This window comes from Sapajus apella, unplaced genomic scaffold, assembly GCF_009761245.1.
Source record: "Sapajus apella isolate SASKATOON/1434 unplaced genomic scaffold, GSC_monkey_1.0 scaffold28, whole genome shotgun sequence".
NCBI classification, from domain to species: domain Eukaryota; kingdom Metazoa; phylum Chordata; class Mammalia; order Primates; family Cebidae; genus Sapajus; species Sapajus apella.
The window spans coordinates 15326935-15345562 of NW_022436968.1; the positions used below are offsets into that span (position 1 = coordinate 15326935).

General features: G+C 36.2%; 1 protein-coding gene across 5 annotated transcripts in view; it reads left to right on the top strand.

Moving 5' to 3' along the window:
* Window positions 1-18628, top strand: part of ZNF385B (zinc finger protein 385B) — a 385918-nt gene that overhangs the window by 198706 nt on the left and 168584 nt on the right. Inside the window, exon 1 of one of the 5 annotated variants that reach the window (XM_032292793.1) lies at window positions 2486-4241. The exons of the other annotated variants lie outside the window; for them this stretch is intronic. The gene's annotated coding sequence lies outside the window, so the exon portion shown is untranslated. Of the gene's footprint in view, window positions 1-2485; window positions 4242-18628 lie in introns of those variants that run through there. 5 annotated transcript variants of the gene reach the window in all.

Genomic DNA, 18628 nt, shown 5'->3' on the forward strand with positions numbered 1-18628 from the left:
ACAGCTCCATGGGGAAGGTGTGAGAAGGGCAATTAAAAGTGAGTGGGTGACATTGAAGTGGCAATAACTGGACTGATTAAAAAGATTAGGATGTTGCTCCTTTAAGCTGAGAAAACAAAGGAATATGATTGAAGACTATAGAACTTTGTAGCATATGGCTAGGACCAAACACACCTGTTCATCAAATCTCTGAGAAGCAGCACAAAGGAAAAACCTATGGAGTTCTAAGTTGGAAAATATAACAAATAAAAATAATCTTTTTTATTCAGTGGTCACGTTGTAGAAATCATGTAGATACAGACCTCTAAAAAAAGATTCTAAGAGGATTTAGGAAAATTTGTGCTTAGTAGATCCATAATAAAAGTTAAGGGAAAATAACCTTTTTCAGAGAGAAACTACATTCATAATTTTGAAACTGGAAATCAGAGAAAAGAATTTTGGACCAAATGATCCATGTGTTTGACATAGGTGGTGTTTATCATACCATTGTGTTCACAAATAAGAAACTAAAAGTTGTTCAGGCTAACATTAAAATACGTTACTTAAGTTTTTTTTTCTAGTTTTGCTTTTTACTCCGTTAACCAAGTGTAACACCAAGTGGAACCTCCTGAGTTCACTAGTTTATTCCACTGCTCCCCATAAGCTGTTTCAAAAGTGGTGGTTGTCTTTATTCTGCCATCACTCCCCAGCCATTTGTTCTTTCCACTTAGCAATTTGCTGATCATCCTTTTCAAACTGAATTTAAATGTCTCCCATTATAATTTCCTTTTTATTTTGATCAATTTCAAACCATATCCTACTACAAGAATAGTTCAAAAAAATCCATATACTCCCTCATCTAACTCTATTAAATATTAATTTTTCTGCACTTGCATTTATGCTCTTACTCTCTTGAACTCTATAGAATGTTGATTTATGTTTCATATACTTTTGTTCATACATTTACATATCATTCATATGCATATATACTCATGCTGAATCATTTGAGAATTATTACAGATAGAAAAACACTTCACTCTTAAATTCTTCAGCATGCACATCCTGAGAACAAGAACATTCTCTGCAAAATACCTGGGAATATTGATAAAGTGGTGGTGGTAGAGTACCATTATATAGCACGAAGCCTTGTCATATTTCCTCAATTGCTACAATAATATCATTTAGGTAATGTTTTTCCAACCTGGGATCCAGTCCAGAATTACACACTACATTTAATGGTCAGATCTTTGTGATCTCCTTTAAATTAAACAGCTCTTCAGCTTTTGTTGTTGTTGTTCTATATAACCTTTACATTTTCAAAAAATCCAGGTTATTTGTTTTGCAAAATGTCCTTCCTTTTGGATTTGTTTGATTCTTTCCTCATGTTTAGATTAAGATTAAGCATTTTTGGCAGGCTGTCTGCACAGGTAATGCTGTGTCCTTCCCATTGTCATTCTCAGAGTACGTAAGATGTAAATGTGTTTCATTGCTGGCGATGTTAAGATAAAGACAGTGTCTGCATGATTTCTTCATTGTAAAGAAACTTTTAAAAAATTCAAACGTAATCTACACGATGATACTTTGAGATTGTGTGAATATTCTGTTTCCCAGATTTTTCCCTAGTGGTTTTAGCATCCATTGATAACCATTGCCTGAATTGGCTATTATTATGTGATAGCAAAATTCTAGTTATGCATTTCTATCATGACTTTTACATTTATTAGTTTGTTTGCCTGGCTTTCCCTCCTTCCTCTACCCTTAACTTTTTTAGAATCACTGTGTACTTATGGATATACTTTTTCTTTTTTACTATAGTTTTTAACATGATAATTTTGTTTTTTCTCAGATTTATTAAGGTATAATTGATAAATGACTTTATGTATTTATAGTGTACAATGATATATTTTGATGTCTGTATATATTGTGAAGTGATTAAATCAAACTAACACATTCATCAATCACATAGTTACTTTTTGTGATGAAAAGATTTACAATCTACTCCTTTAGCAATTTTCAAGTATACAATATATTATTATTAACTATAGTCACCATGCTATACAATAGATCTCTGGGATTCCATCCTGTCTAACTAAACTAAACCTTCATACCCTTTGACCATTTTTGATCATTTTTTCTTTTATTTCTCTCTGTCTCTCTCTGTATCTCTCTCTCTCTCTCTCTCCCCCTCTCTCTCGTGTGTGTGTGTGTGTGTGTGTGTGTGTGTGTGTGTGTGTGTGTGTGACAGGATCTCACTCCATCCCCAGACTGGAGTACAGTGGCACTATCTTGGCTCACTGCAGCCTTAACCTTCTGGACTCAGTTGATCCCCCCACCACAGCCTCCTAGGTAGCTGGGACTACAAGCACATGCCTGCATGTTCTAATAATGTTTTGTATCTTTTGAAGAGATGAGATTTTGACATGTTGCCCAGGCTGGTCTCAAATTCCTGAGCTCAAACAACCAGGCTACCTCAGTCTCCCAAAGTGCTTGAATTATAGACATGAGCCACTGACCCTGACCGTTTCTCAATTCAATAATATTATAATAGATTTCTGTAATTTTTCACTTTGATAAGCAAATTGTACCAAATGTGATCATCATCAAGAACCTTCTGAGTTGGCTTATTTCTTTTTGACTTGTCCTCATCAGTTTGAGCACATCCTCCATGGTATATTCAGATGTACATAGAGATACTTCAGGCCTAACTTGGTCCTATCCCTGGTCCCTTTTAGTAGGAAGGGAATGGAATTCAGAAACCCAGATCTAGGTAGTAGGTTTGCTTATTGCTTCTGGAGTGGCATTGCTTCTAGGTCCTCAGTGGATATAGAAGGAGTGCACATATACACAGTAGTATTATAGCTATATGGTGTAATGTTGCTATACTCTTACCATCAGTTTCATTTCAGCACCGCTGGGTCCACGTTTCGTATTTGCATTTTCATTCTCCCAAGTAAGAATGAACATATTTACTTATTTTCTCAGTCCTACAACACACAAAAAATAGTTTCAGATTTGCTACACCAGGACTGCTACCAACAACAAACTTAACTGAATCAGATTCAAAAATTCTTAAATTATTTTTTTGTTCTTAGAATATTTGTCTCTCTACATGTAGTCAGAATATTTTTAAAGACAAACATGTAAATTAATTCTTCATTTTTCTTCTAACAGGTTGATATAGGCTTAGGGGTTTTGTTGTCATTGTTGTTTTAATTTGATTTTGTTGTGATAAGAACAGTTAATGTGAGATCTACACTCACCACATTTTTAAGTGCACAATATAGTATTGTTAACTACAGGTATAATGCTGTACAGAATACCTCTCTAACGTATTCATCCTGCTTAATCAACAATTTTTTCTCATATTTGTTTTTTAATATAGTCTATTAAAGAATTTTTCCAACGTTGTTGATTTACTCTGTTTTGAATATGCAAATAAATGCTGGTTTTAAGTGATAGGAAATCTAAATGTTACATTGACAGCTATATGAAAATCCAGTCCAAATTCAGTGTTGTCTCCATATGGATGATCTATTTAGAAACTTGAGAAAGCATAAATATTTTTCTTTCTTATACTTTTGAACAAAGATTTTAATTTTTATTACCTCTCCAACTTTAAGATCAAGAGATTTTTCAAACATACTAATACCACAAGGCAATATGGAGGGATGATTAACAATCTGTCTCTGGAATTAGATTGCTGAAAGGCGAAGTCTGGTCCCCACCCCACCTGACATTTGCTAGTTGCAACCAAGTCAAGTTTGTTACCCTTTCACTGCCTTGTCCTCTTCATCTGTGAAATCAGGATATGGCAGACTTGAAATACTACAAGGCACTCGGTGCAATGCCTGATGAATAGTAAGTCCCAAATAAATGTTACCTGTGATTTCAGGGGTGACAGTGTTCAATTTGAAACTGTATTTTAGATACCCAGAGTTCCTAATACTAAATTTCAAGACCTTTTTTTTTTGTCTTGCTGACTGGGCTTTCTGTGGGTTGGGAGTTGTTTTTCTTTCTCTGTCTCAGTACTTTTGATATATAAGGAAAAATTAAAGCTTAACTAGAAGTTTTGGCATTGGGAATGACCTTGTCCTTATGTTGAAGTATCTGAAAAATAAAAATTAAAACTAAAACTCCCCCTGTAAAATTCCAGTCAGTTGCTGTTGCTGGTCCTGGGACAGGCTGTCTCCGTCAGGATGCCGAGCATTACTGCCTCTATAATCACTGAGGCATCTGCCAGAGATCTCATGGCTGAAAACTAGGTAGGAAAGTCTGTATTATATCTAATAATAGCTCTGGAAATTTTCCTGAAATACTTGCCAGCAACTCCCAGTGTTGACAGGCATAGCATAGTATAACTAAAGCGCGGACATTATTTCTATTCTTGCTAGTGAGTCTGCTACAGTACTAACCAAAATAATAGCTAGAAATTACTTGCCATGACTTCTTTGTGTTTTTACTTGTAGTGTTCTTGGGTTTCAGCCAAGAGTGGCTAGATATATTTATATAGATGTATTTTTAATTCACAAACAGCTTTTTATAAGCTATAGATTCATATTAGCTATTCATTCCACCAACGCAATAAGAGAAAAATTATATTGACACGATTACTCTTCTATTCCACAAGACAGTGTGAAATTATTGTATGTTTGGCTTCTATGTGTGTGTAGTGAGGACCCCTGAGGATGGAGTCCAAGAGTCAAAGGATAATGCTAAAGGAATTGTAAAAAAGTTCTAGATAGGAAAGTCAAAATGCTTTGATTAACCATTGGAAAAGATGGAACAGTGGGGTGATGATTCTCTGAAGACAGATGATTGCTGTGAAGCCAGTGAAGCTTAAACTTCAGGTCGCCTTGCTTGTACGGGTTCTTCCAAGGCCCTAAGAGGGCCTGAGGAGTATGTTCACATGGTTATATGATTTTGTAATATTTGCTAAAGTGAGGTATTTTAATCACAATTGGTTAAGACAACTGTTTTATTACATTCCAGCTTTTCCTTCATTTCACCTTTCCTTGTGTTGGGTGGTATTGAGGATAGCTTTGGGCAGAGGAGACTAAGGGTTGGAGATACATTTACTCAGTTAGTGGGATGTGCGTAAGGTCTGTAGTCACTTCTGTGTATAATTAAGCTATTGCCAGCCATGCCAAGGAAGGAATGTCTGGCTTCTAGATTCTACCACACACTCAGCTGACTCTCCCAGCAAGGCTAGTGGCTATGTTGTGTTATGAATGTGCCCTACAGCACCCAGACCTACAAGTAATTAGTAAAGGAGAAATGATGATTGCAATGTACAGAACCAGAAGCTATTCTGTGGAAAAATTTCAATCACCAAACATATAAACTTGTAGCTGGATGGTTTTCTTCTAATTGATCTCTAGTCAAAATGTAGGTTCTCACCTATCAGAAATATAGTAGTTAATATACTGGCATATACAATTATATATACATCATTCACTTTTTCTCTGGGGGGAGTTGCTTAAAATAGAATTTATAAATTTTATACAATTTTATATGATTTTTTAAAAATTATAGGATAAAATTTCTGAGTAAAGCACAAACCATAGGAATCCTACAAATAAGAATATGTTTGTATAGGTCACCAGCTCTTATGTGTTCCAACTATCAACAATTTAAGTCTGGCTGATCACACCAGAGGAAAGACTGAATTATCTTTCTGATATCTCTATAGAGTGATATCGCAAAATTATTTTATGAAAAGGGGATCAAAGAGTAGGCAACCAAAAAATGTAGGAGTAATACAGAAATATAACAGGTGATACATTTATAAAAATATTATTTTTCATATTTTGTGATTTCCCTATTTTCTAGCTTGTTTATATTTAAATAACTTGCTGTGATTTCTTTCCCTTAATCTAAATATACACTTTCTTGCCTAATTTTGTGTTTGTGATTTTATGTTAATTTTCTAAAACAGTGTACCCCACAAATTGTTTAGATTTCAGGTCTCTGAAAATCTGAATTTGCCCAGTGCTCTATTCATATATAAAGGATGCATGCAGTGTAGTTTTATAGACAGTCACTTATCCATATACTTGAGGTTAATAATGATTAGGTTATGAGTAAAGATTATATTGTATACTTTACCATGACAGATCCTGTAATAAATTGGCAACCTTTGCTCTAAGTAATAAAATTTCACATGCTGGCTGACAGTACTCTATATGTCATCTGTGTTCTGTGAGTGCTCAGCCTGTTTTAGTTGAGAATCTCTCCTAAGACACAATCAGTTTCAATGGTGGGTGGAGCCACTTCCCATTATAAGAAATCAGCTTCCTTCTAAAAATGTCTGGGTCTGAAAATATATAAAAGCCTGAAATATACCTGAAAGCAAGAAAGCTATCAAAAAATACTGCGGTCATGTCAAAAAGACACAGAAAATAATTTCCAAGAATCAAAAAAAGAATGACTGCAATTTATGGAAAAACATCAAACATATTAACATCCATTAGTGCATAATAATAGCAAAATTTTTTTTTAAAAAAAGGAAGAAAATAAGCCTTCTGTTAACCTTGAAGGATACAAGAGTGTAAATTCATTATGTAAACTGGTTAGTAAAGGGAAAGAAAACATGCTGTTGTTCCTGTACAAACTGTAATTCAGGTTAACCAAATAGCTGATAAGTAAAATGTCTGCTCTACAGAAGAATTCCAGCCAAAGGAATAAAAGGCCTAAACCATCACTCTTTTGTTACCTTTACTGAAATAATGAATCTAGGAAATGATCATCAATTGCTGCCCATACAATTAGATGAAAGGTTGGTGGAGAATTTTTATAAGATGACGTAGGATGAGAAGACCAAAACTCACTAATTAGCAAAAGAAAGACAGCAGAAATTACTTACCTTCTGATGTGATGTAGAAGTAGAACCCCACTCATGAAATATACAGTACTTGCCAAAAAGTAGGACATGTATCTGATTAAACCTCTGGGTCTAACTACCAATTTTCAAAAAACTCAGAAGAAAGAGGAGCATGTCACATGATACCATGGAAACCAATCAGCAAAATCCAAAATGTAAGACATTCGACAGGACAAATGACTCTAATAAATGGCAAAAGAAAAAGAGAGAGGACTATCAAAAAATTAATTAACAGATTAGAATAAATTAATACTTAAGAGACATTTCATCCAGTTGCTCCAGATCTTGATTTAAACAAAGCAACTCTGTAAAAAAGAGTTTTGATGGAATCAGGGAAGTTTAAATATGGGCCAATTATTAGATAACATTAAAGAATTACTGATATTTTAACATGCGATAATAGTATTGTGATAATGTTTAAAATGAGTTTATCTCTTAAAAATACAAACTAATATATTTACAAATAAAATGATAAAATGTCTGAGATTTGCTTGAAAATAATCCAGTTGGGGAGAAAAAGACCATGTTTGATGTGTACAGTGAAATAAGGTTGGCCATATGTTAATCATTATTAAATCTGGATAATGGAGGCATGGGGACTTATATTATTGTAACTACTTTTAGATAACTAAAAACTCTTAAGTTTGTTTCATGATAGTCAAAGGTACATAGAAAGTAAATGTTGGAGGCAATTGCTGAAATATTTTCTACCTAAACTTTCCTGCTACTATTTGCTTTTGGAAAAAAAAAAAAAAAAAAAACTTGATCAACAGAAACACCCAATTTTTGACATTTGTGAAATGTTAAATACAAATATTATAAGCAGTAGTGTGCTAGTAAATAGCTCTCTGAAGAAGAAAGCCCTGATTTGTAGTATTTACCAGTTTTCAAGGTGTGAATACTCCTACCAAGGCTGATTTCAAGCTATTGATGGATATTCATGAGCTGTGGAATTGGGAAGAGATGTGTGCTCTGAGCAGCTACCTCCAGCCTACATCTGGAAAGATGACAGAGAATCATCAGTTTCTGGAGTTAGATTATGGACCTTGGATCAGATCCCAACTCTACAGTGAACACTCTGTTTCCCTTTGTTCAGCTAAGTTTTTCTGAGCTTTTCCCCCTCCAAAAATAGGAATAATTCCTGCTACATTAAGATAAGGATTAAATCAGATCATGCATGTAATGGACCTAGTATGGCTCCAGTTGCACAGTGAGTGATCATTCATGCTAATATTATTTCTTCTCTTTAAGTTAAAATAGAAGAGAGAACCCTTGGTCTTGGACAGTTTCAAAGTTTCAAATGAGGGGAATGAAGCTGATCATCTTTTCAGAAGGCTTCCTGCCCAGAATTTCTATAATTAGTTAAAATTACAGGTTTCAGGCACAGTGTCGCAAACCTGCCAGAAATTCACCAAGCTCTAATTTGGTTGGATATTAATTGGTAGGCTGAGAAGTGAATGTGATATGATTGTAGCTAGAATAGAACTATTTGTTAAAGGTAGGTGTTTCTGTCCAATGTGATCTGGAATTGCAAGTACACAGTAACAATTAAGTATTATCTTAGACTTGACAGGGTAAAGAGATTATAACTTTCTTAATCTTCTCCTGGGGAGTACTGAGGCCCAGATGAGATGTTTCTGGCATGAATAACCCTAGAAGTTATGTTGGTACATTGGAAGTGTTTTTATTCACAATTTTGATCATGATTCAACAGAATTATTAATAATAGCATTTTACTTTCCAAATTCTATAAGTTGGGTGATTAACAATGTCTCAATTCATGAAAGAGAGTTGGGTCTTCTTTTTTTGCTTTGCTTTGTTTGCTGAATAATTTATTTCTTCAGTGAAGAAATCTAAGGTTAAGGTAATCACTGATTAGTCAGTAATAATGCAGTTTTCAAGATTACTGAATTATATGCATATATAAATGTTTTTCAGTTTATTATAACTCAGGCTAGAGAAAAGCTGAATTATAAGTTAAGCCCATTTTTACAATCTGCATACACTAATACTAAAAGCATTTGAAATTTGATTTACTTATCTGGGTTGATGTGTTCCTACTGGGAATACAACTTAGGGATGTATTTTCTCCTCTGAGGGAGAGTCGCATGGATCATAAATCTACATATTTTGAATTTCTGAGCAAATACTTAGTAGATAAGCAGCAGTATGCTGTATCCTCCATTTGAAGCAGTGTGCTGTACCATCTAGCCCATCTCCTTTGATCTTTAAAAGAATAGTTTTTTCCTTCAGAAAATTAAAACATTTGGCCTTTGGAAATTTGAACTTCCTGTTTTCTGAAAACAGTGCTATTTATAATAAATTGAATTAAGTGGCTCCTAAGAAGTATGTTTTAACAAAGAAAATGGAACAAAATAGAAACTATTAGTGTGCCACACATAGAAAAGATAGTGTTCTGTGAAACTTATGTTTCAGATGTGTATGCATGTCTATGTATATACATTACAAGTTGTGAAATAAAATTTATTTCTGAGGCATGTTAGAGCATTGATGCTTTAAAATGTACAATAAGAAAAGATACTGAAAAAATAACAGTTCTTCCTTTTATAATCCATACATTCTTGAAATTTTTTAAATAAAATCATCCTAGATTTAGAAGTGGGTAGGGTACTGCCTAGGCATTAGGAGACAGCAGAGAATGAGAGGGGAGTTGCACTCTTTGGGAGACATGGTTGTAAAGACGCATCTTGTATCTGTTTTAGTTTTATCCTTTTAGGCAGGAAGGATCTTACTACATGACTTGTGCATCCATTTTATATTTATATAGATATACATGTTATATATATGTATGCACACATATACATAATTTAGTATAATATAGTTTTGATATTGTATTCCTTGTACCAGCCCTATTATCTCAATTAGATTTCAAGACGTTTAAGGTCAGGAACTTTGTCTTAGGGATCAAGCATCTTTTCACTCATCAAGCACCTCACACACACACAGTAGTATATACTTACTAAGAAATTATTGTTAATAATGAAAATGGCTAAAGTTCATGCAACATTATTTAGCCACCTTTATTCATCTGTTTATATATTTATGCATATAAAAGAATTGCAGCAGTTTATTAAGGCATGAATAAGAAAATAATGACTGAATTGTCAATAAAAATAAAGAACCATAATATCCCAACGTATATACATATGTAAATATATATGTATTAATATATCATAATAAGTAAATAAGTAAGGCCAGAGGAAAAAATATAAATAGTCAGGCTCTCAGTTCTTTCATAGTTCTCTTTCTCTCAGTCTTATTCTTGCATCTGAACTTCACAGTAGGCAAAGTGAAAAGAAATATATATCAGTTACATGAATTCTTATTAAAGAAAAAGACACTCTCAGGAAAAACAAAGATTTTCCTTGTATATATGGCCAAAAATCATTTGTCACATGAAGTTTCATGGAGGAGGCAGTGAGCCTGGACTGGAAAATATCTACATCACCCCTCCACATAATGGATTTTATTTCTCTGTTTCTTCTGCTCCTCCCTAAATGCTGAAGACTATGACAAAATCCAGCAATCTCTAAGAAGACAGGAAATTATGGTCCAGTATAGAATCTTTTTTTTTTCTTTTTTTTTTCCATTTATTTATTTTATTGCATTTTAGGTTTTGGGGTACATGTGAAGAACATGCAAGATTGTTGCATAGGTACACACGTGGCAGTGTGATTTGCTGCCTTCCTCCCCATCACCTACATCTGGCATATCTCCCCTTGCTATCTCTCCCCAACTCCCCACCCCCCCCCCTCCCCTCCCCTATTTCCCCCCAACTGACCCCAGTGTGTAGTGCTCCCCTCCCTGTGTCCATGTGTTCTCATTGTTCAACACCTGCCTATGAGTGAGAACATGTGGAGTTTGATCTTCTGCTCTTCTGTCAGTTTGCTGAGAATGATGGTTGAATCTTTTGCCCTAACAATATCGCTTAGAACATTTCAAAGAAATTGTTCAAACAATTGTCCCCAGATACCACCTATCTCAACCAGAATTTAACTGTACTGGATGACAGAGAGTATAAGATTACATTCCCTAGCAAGGACCTTGATGATAGGCATTTATAATTGTTGGTTGAAAGCAAATTCATGTGCTTCAGAAAAAAATCATGACTAGGGGTTTAGATCAATATCCTTTGGTGGAAATTAGCAACTGTACCAACATCCCCATCAGAGTGATGGGATGTGCAATTCTACCTCCATACAAAGTTGAGCCATTCTGCAACAAACGTTTTGAAGGCTTGAATCTACAGTATCATTTCAGAGCGGTTTCAAAGCACATGGGAATAATTTTTACTTATACTTTTCTTTGTCTCTTCTCTAGATTGCTGCTAATCACCAGCTTTTGCTCACTCTGGTAGTACTATTCTTGTTTTCTCTGGCTTCATGTATGTCAAGAGGTCCTATTACTTTTCCTACAATAGTCCACAATTGAGTTGGGAGTAAGCTAGAAAGACAGAAGACCTAGTATTAGGAGCACCAAACAGAAATATTAGAATAATCAGGTGTTTATGAAATGTCGACTTTGTGCAGAGGTGGAAGCATCACTTCCACAAATTGAAAGTTTATAGTAAACAGCGTGCTAGTAAAGATAGGCCACAAAATGCAGGTGATGGTGGGGAGTTCCAGACCCTTCTGGGAGGAATCAGTATAAGAAACTAGGGATTAAACACAGGTGATGGGGTACAAGGCATTTTGAGGCAGTGAAAAGATAGCACATACCTAGAGAAAATAAATAAAGGTATGTAGGAAAGACCTGGTAAATGTTACTGCTAATTGAAATGCAAGCAGACCCTTAAAAATGAGAGTTGGGAAAGTAAGGAAGAGATCATGAGTTGTCCTTGGGCTGGTTCTCGTGAACCTAAGGAGAAATGATCTTCAGAAAAGCATAGAAACAACTACCAGGCAGCCACTTTGTTTAAAAAATATGGTTGCAGAGGAAAACCCCCTTAGAAGGAAACATAAGATATTTGTCTTACTTTTTAGAGTCAAACAACTCTTTTGAGAAAGAAAATGTTTGGCTGTAATTTATTTGTATAATCAGAAGGTTTAGTTGTTAGCCGAGAAACTGACTGGCTGTTTGCAGCAGAAAGAAATTTGTTGAAAAGTCATTGGGGAGCTCACGGCAACATCAGAGGTCTGCAGAACCAAGTTCAGGACATTGGAGAAAGCAAAGGGAAGCAGAGAAGTAGAACCAGAGATTGGATTCATGCCATGAAACCCATCTGGTAAGAGTAGGGCTGCTCCTGCCACTAAGCACTGTCTACCACAGTTGTACCCCTCCACTGGAGCACACTTCTGCCCACCACCCTCTTCTGGAGATTGGATACATTTGTTGCTATTGTGCAGTCCCCAAAATGGCATCTCCCCTGTTCCTGCCTCTTGATATCACTAGTCCTGGATTTATGGGGTGGAGGACCAGGAAAGGGAGATAAAATATGTCTGATTGGCTGAGTGTAAGTCATGTACTAACATCTTAGCCTCAAGAATCACTGAGAAAGTGAGAGTTTAGCCATTTGTGCTCCCATAGTAAGAAAGTGGACTTTGTCTTCTCTTAAAACTCATTAAGGTGCAGAATTCCACAGAAAGACATAGGTTTAGATTCTGGGAATCCAGGGAAAAAAAAAAAAAAGACAAATGTCCACTAGGATTTCCGCTCAAGCTTTCATTTATTCTTGAGTTCTTGATTGCTTTTTGGAGCTAACTTCTCAGGACATTCTAGAAAAGGCAATCCAGTGAATCTTGATTTTCTGTTCTAGTTTAAACAATGCACTTGAAACATGCCTCGAGCCATTGCCCGTTTGATGATCCAGTTAAGCCTCAAGTGTATCACAACTTCTTAATGCCAAGTGCCAACATTTTAAGTTTTGACATTCAATTTATTCTGCTGTTGGTGCTTTTATTTTAAGTGGCATAATTGAAAATAAATCTAAATGTGTGAGGTTTTAGTTTGTGTGTGCCCTCTGAAGGCTCTCAGGAAAGCCTCGATAATGATGATAGTGCACAAACTGACCCTCACGGGTGCCAGTGGCATAGGCATGTCCCTCCCCTCACTGGGCACCCTGCCAGCCACCCCTGTCCTCTCCACAGCTGCTGCTCTTTCAGAGTGCAGGCCAAGCTCCTTTCTGTCTCCAGTTAGTTGACAATGCCAGTTACAGAGATTCATGCCAGACCACACTCCAGTGTGGTAGTTGTACAAGTGGGGACATGGAAAGATGATCAAAGTGGTTGTGATTAAAAATTTTTATTCTTATATGTGTGGCTTAAAATAACACAAGGTTCTGAAAATGCAGAGTAAGAACCTAAATAACTCCTATAAGATTCTAAAATTCATGGTTGGAACCTAAGTAACTTCTATAACCCTTCCTGGGAGGGTGTCCTCCCAAGTCATTCTAGCCTAAACTTAGAAAATAAGGTTTCTTTTTTAACTTTGGTACCTCCCTGAGTTATTCCAGGAAGGTTTTTCTTAGGGATTTTCCAGTGTCATTAAATGCCACATATAGAGTATGTGCTGCACAAAGCCAGATTTTGTCTTCATTATCCTTGAAGATAAATCCAGGAAACTCCATGAGCTTACAGTTTATACTAGCCCAAACTAGGCTAGTGAAATGTGGGACTATGTGAAAAGACCTAATCTACGTTTGATAGGCGCACCTGAATGCAACGAAGAGAATGAATCCAAGCTGGAAAATACTCTTCAGGATATTATCCAGGAAAACTTCCCCAACCGAGCAAGGCAGGCAAACATTCAAGTCCAGGAAATACAGAGAACACCACAAAGATATTCGTCAAGAAGAGCAACCCCAAGGCACATAATCGTCAGATTCACCAGGGTTGAAATGAAGGAGAAGATACTAAGGGCAGCCAGAGAGAAAGGTCGGGTTACCCACAAAGGGAAGCCCATCAGACTCACAGCAGATCTCTCAGCAGAAACCCTACAAGCCAGAAGAGAGTGGGGGCCAATATTCAACATCCTTAAAGAAAAGAACTTTCAACCCAGAATCTCCTATCCAGCCAAAAAAAAAAAAAAAAAAAAAAAAAAAAATTTGAGGCAGAGACTTATTCTTGTCGCCCAGGCTGGAGTGCAGTGACACGATCTCTGCTCACCACAACCTCTGCCTACCAGGATCAAGTGATTCTCCTGCCTCACAAGTAGCTGGGACTACAGGCCCATGCCACCACACGCAGCTAATTTTTTGTATGTTTAATAGAGATGGGGTTTCACTGTGTTAGCCAGGTTGGTATTGATCTCCTGACCTTGTGATCTGCCTGTCTCAGCCTCCCGAAGTGCTGGGATTATAGGTGTGAGCCACCATACCTGGCCGAAGCCTTGTTTCTTATGTGCCCTCTCACCTAAACCTGATATAATAGGAAGGAAGTAAAGAAAGAAAGGAAAAAGGGAATTTGCAGGATGGAATTTGCAGTGATGGAAGCAGCTCTCACTGGCTTGGGGGAACCAGCTGCATGCATTTCTTTGCAAACTTACTTAAGTGACATATTGATAGTTTAAAGTCAGCCATGGTGGGAATGATTTACACTATAATCGTTGACAGTACTACAAATCAGGGCTCCCTCTTCCCAAAGACTTTGTTGTTAACATTTATTAGCATTCCGCTGGTGACCTGCTGTTGAAAGGAACATTGTGTATCACAACCTTGACATTATTACCACTACCTGATTCTGATTTTTCAAGGTATATAAAATTTCCAAAGACCTAGACTATAGTCTTTCTTTCTTATACCTTTGTGTACTAAAGATACTCAAGGTTGGAAGATTTCATTCTCTATTTAAAAATTATCCAGTATGCATTTGTTTCCTGTGCAATTTTAACTTGCCAGATTTCTTCAATTGCATAGTTATCTTTTTGCCCCCTCCCTTTTTTCCTACCCCATTCTTAGTTATCCTCTCATAATTTCTTGGTCTTCTCAGCGTAGACCCTGATTTTATTATGAAGTATTAATATTCATGCTGCCTAGTTAGTATGATACAAGACATCAAGTAGTATTATAGATTCTTTCATTTCAGCAAACACTAACTCAGTATCTCCTTTGCCCAAGATGCTGTACCAGAGAAAATAAAGGACAATACCTAGTCCTCAAACAACTTGAAATCTGGGGAAAACATCAGACATGTGTATGATTAAGACTAGTGCAGAGCATAGTGTGAAAGACGCTTTTTTAAAAAGTACAAAGAAAATGCAAACTGAAGCACAGAGAATAGAGATTATTTCTGACTGCAAAAATTAGAGAAGTCCTCATGAATACAGAGCCATCTCAACGAAGTCTTAAATAATTGGTATGCTTGTTGAAGACAAAGTTTTTAGTTTTATGTAAATATATGACTATAAGACTCGCATTAGTTTGTAAATTAATTCATATTATTTACTGATCTGCCAAAATTAGCTTATTGTCATCGGAGTTAGGAAAACAGCAAAAATAAAACTTTAAAGTCCTAAATATATGGAACTGATACTAGATTCAGAAGATGCCAATGTAGAGAATGCATTTTTCTCATCTTTTGTGCCTTCCATAGGTTATTCTGAGAACACTGTTTATAGAAGTTCTGTAATAAAAGTTTATAATTATGTATGACTAATTGTGTCAGGCACTTTTACATATATTATATTGTCAAAGACTAAAACCAGAAAAGTTAATCTTTTTCAGGATATCACAATAAGGAGGGCGTCCTAGAGCTGAAGATCAGAGTGTCTCTGCAGAGTGGTGTTGCATTAGACTTTTATAGGTAGGAGTCAACAAGTTACAAGTGAGAGGATCCACAGTAGGAATTTTGCAATCAGGGGAAGTCTCACTCAGCTAGATGAACAGGAAAGGTTTATCTCTGTGTCTAGCTAGTTTCTGGGGAAAAGAAATCGTAATATTAGCTAATCACTCAAGAAACAAAGAACAGGAAGTTGACTAGGGGCAAAATGAGAAGGGTCTGTGTCTAGCCTTGTTATCAGGTTTAGGCAAAAGGAGAAATGCCTGTGATTCTGTCAATATTTAACCCACATAGTTACTCTGAAATATATTATCACCAAAAGTCAGAAACTGACATTCAGAGAGGTTGAGAGACTTGCTAAGAACACAAAGCTAGTGAATGACAGTATTTCATCCTTTATCTTTCTAGTTTTCTCTTTTTATTATGCCACATTACTCACATTGTGTTGAATGGATGCTTAAACAGTAATTTTTATGGTTAATATGAGTTTTATTTATTTTCTATGTACTTACACACATATTACCTAGTTTGGAAATAATGGTCTTCAGAGAACCAGGTCTTAATGTTTAGAAATGACAGGTATCTGTTCACAAGCAGGTTTATAATAAGAGTGTCCCTCCTTCCTTATAAGAAAATCTACCTTTTGAGTGACTGCATAGGGAGGAATATGGGATTCTAATGTCTTAATATTTAGAGTGATTACATTTGCTATTAATCAATAAGCTGTATTCTGATAGGAAGTATCAATGCTTCTTTTTCAGCTCTGCTCTTTGGAGCCCTAGAGGTTTTACAGGAGGTACTCTGAGATCCTCACAGAAGTTTTTGGCTGGATGGGGGAGCAGAACAGGATTCAGTCAGGGCTTGGTTTTCCAGCTTCTGCCTAAGCTATTGCATATACATGTTGAATATGAAAGTTTAAAAAGGCTCACTAAAAAAGGTAATAAAAATGTGAAAGCTATTAATCTGACAGAATCAGTTATTTTAATAAAACAAATGCTGTATATGTATATTTCTTTTGGAAGCCTTAAGTCCATAAGTGTATTGGCTATTACCAGCTTCATGGAGACCCTTGCTGTGTGTTTGGTATTCACAGCAATGCAATGTTGTGATGTCCCCAAAACGTTCATCGACACAGCAGGGGAATCTAACCTGTCTGGCCTGAATCATTTGGCATCTATTCCTTGTTCAAAGTTTTCTGCTAATTATGAGTGTGAAGTGGTAATTTGTGGGTGAGTTTTGTCCTCTGGTCCAGTCATTTAATTCTTTTTGTAAAATCATGTTTTAAAATTTTGTGTTAGTAAACAGACCAGGTGTTGTTTCATAGTAACTGCATTATATTCTCTGAACACTGAATCAAAAATTGAAGCAAAACAAAAGCCACTACACTTCTGGCTGTGCTACCTTCCTAACCATAGTAACTGTCTATTCTAAGTAGAAGAGAAGAATGAACAGTTTAAGCTTAGGACGTGAGGTTACTGAAGCCAAGAACTCTTGAAGTACCTTGTCACTACTGGCAGCAGGAACATGGGATTTTTAACTTAGAGGCAAGCAGAGTAAAGTTTAGTGCTTTCCTGATTCCTCTTGTTCTCCTATGCAGGGATAACCTGGCTGCCCCTACTCCATGCATCATATGCCAAGAAGTTCAGGCAGTGACAGGAGATGCTATTGTTAGCTTTTATTCTCTCTATAACCTCTTGATTTTAAATAGGAGTGCTATGGTTACAGGAAGATGGCAAAATGAAAAATAAGAAGACATCAGCCAAAAGGTACCAGAAAATAGAAGAAAATGAGATAAGGGACTATGAACTGGAAGGCAAACCAAGTGAATTATTTGTGGTGGTCTGAGTGTCTAGACATTTTGGAGAAATTGAATCTTAGGAAACTGTTTCGAAAGGAGTTAAAAACATGAATAAACAGGAAAGAGTGACATTTAAGGCAGGTGGACTGCAAGTGCAAAAGCTTATAGTGGGAATGAACCATAGATATTGACTATGGAAAGGTATGTAGGGCTGAGGAATAAGCAGGCCAGAATACAGAGGCTGGCATCAGTAGACCGAAAATTGACACTTTGCTACTAAAATTATAATCTTTAGTAAACTGATAATCTCTCTAAGATATGGGATAAACTTTTTTTTAATCTTCTTTGACAAGGTTTGGGAATTTAATGAGCATAGGAGTGATCACTTTCTTGGTCCCTGAAACAGGGAGGAAAAATTAGTATTATAAATAGCTAGACTAGGAGCCTGTTAATCATATGTTTCTTTTGCTCCCTCTTTCTCAGGCTACAATTGTCAGACCTGGATAATAGCAGGAAGAAGAAGAGAGAGTGAGCACAAGAGAAATGTGTGATTAGAAGGCTCCTAGCATAGCTAATGCTAACTTTCCTCCCTATTTAGGGGGATCAAGTTCTCAAGATTCTTACGGGTACATTCTTTAAAAGAGTAATTATCTTTAGAAGGGTTGAAAATTACCTCCTTGGGGTATAGTGTCCAATATTTGGATAATGGACACACTAGAAACCCAACCCCCACCATTACACAGGCAATATTCATGTAACAAACAGGTACATGTACCCTCTGGATCTAATTTTTTTTAAAGAGTAGTTGTCAAATTGAGGTCTCTGAACTGGCAGCCTCAGTACTACATGAGCACTTGTAAGAAATGCTGGTTTTCAGGCCTCCTCCTAGGCATACAGAAGTGTAAACTCTGAGGTAGAACCCACCAATCTGTTTTAAAAAGCCTTCAAGGTGATTCTCATGCACACTAAAATCTGAAAAACACTGCCTTAATTGCTTTTTTTTCCAATATAAAAGTACTCCAGAAAATAGAAAGTTGATGCATTTTTCTTCCAAACTCCTTTTCTCAGTGCTTTACAATTTTCTGATTAAATCTAGGAGAAATAAAAAGAACCCAATCAGGTGGTGCTAGGCTTTCAATACACACTATTCTCCCTTTGAAAAAGAAAACTGTAGCTCCGCTCCAGACCTACAAACAGCAACTGCAAGAGCACCCAACTGGGGTGCATCGTACAGCA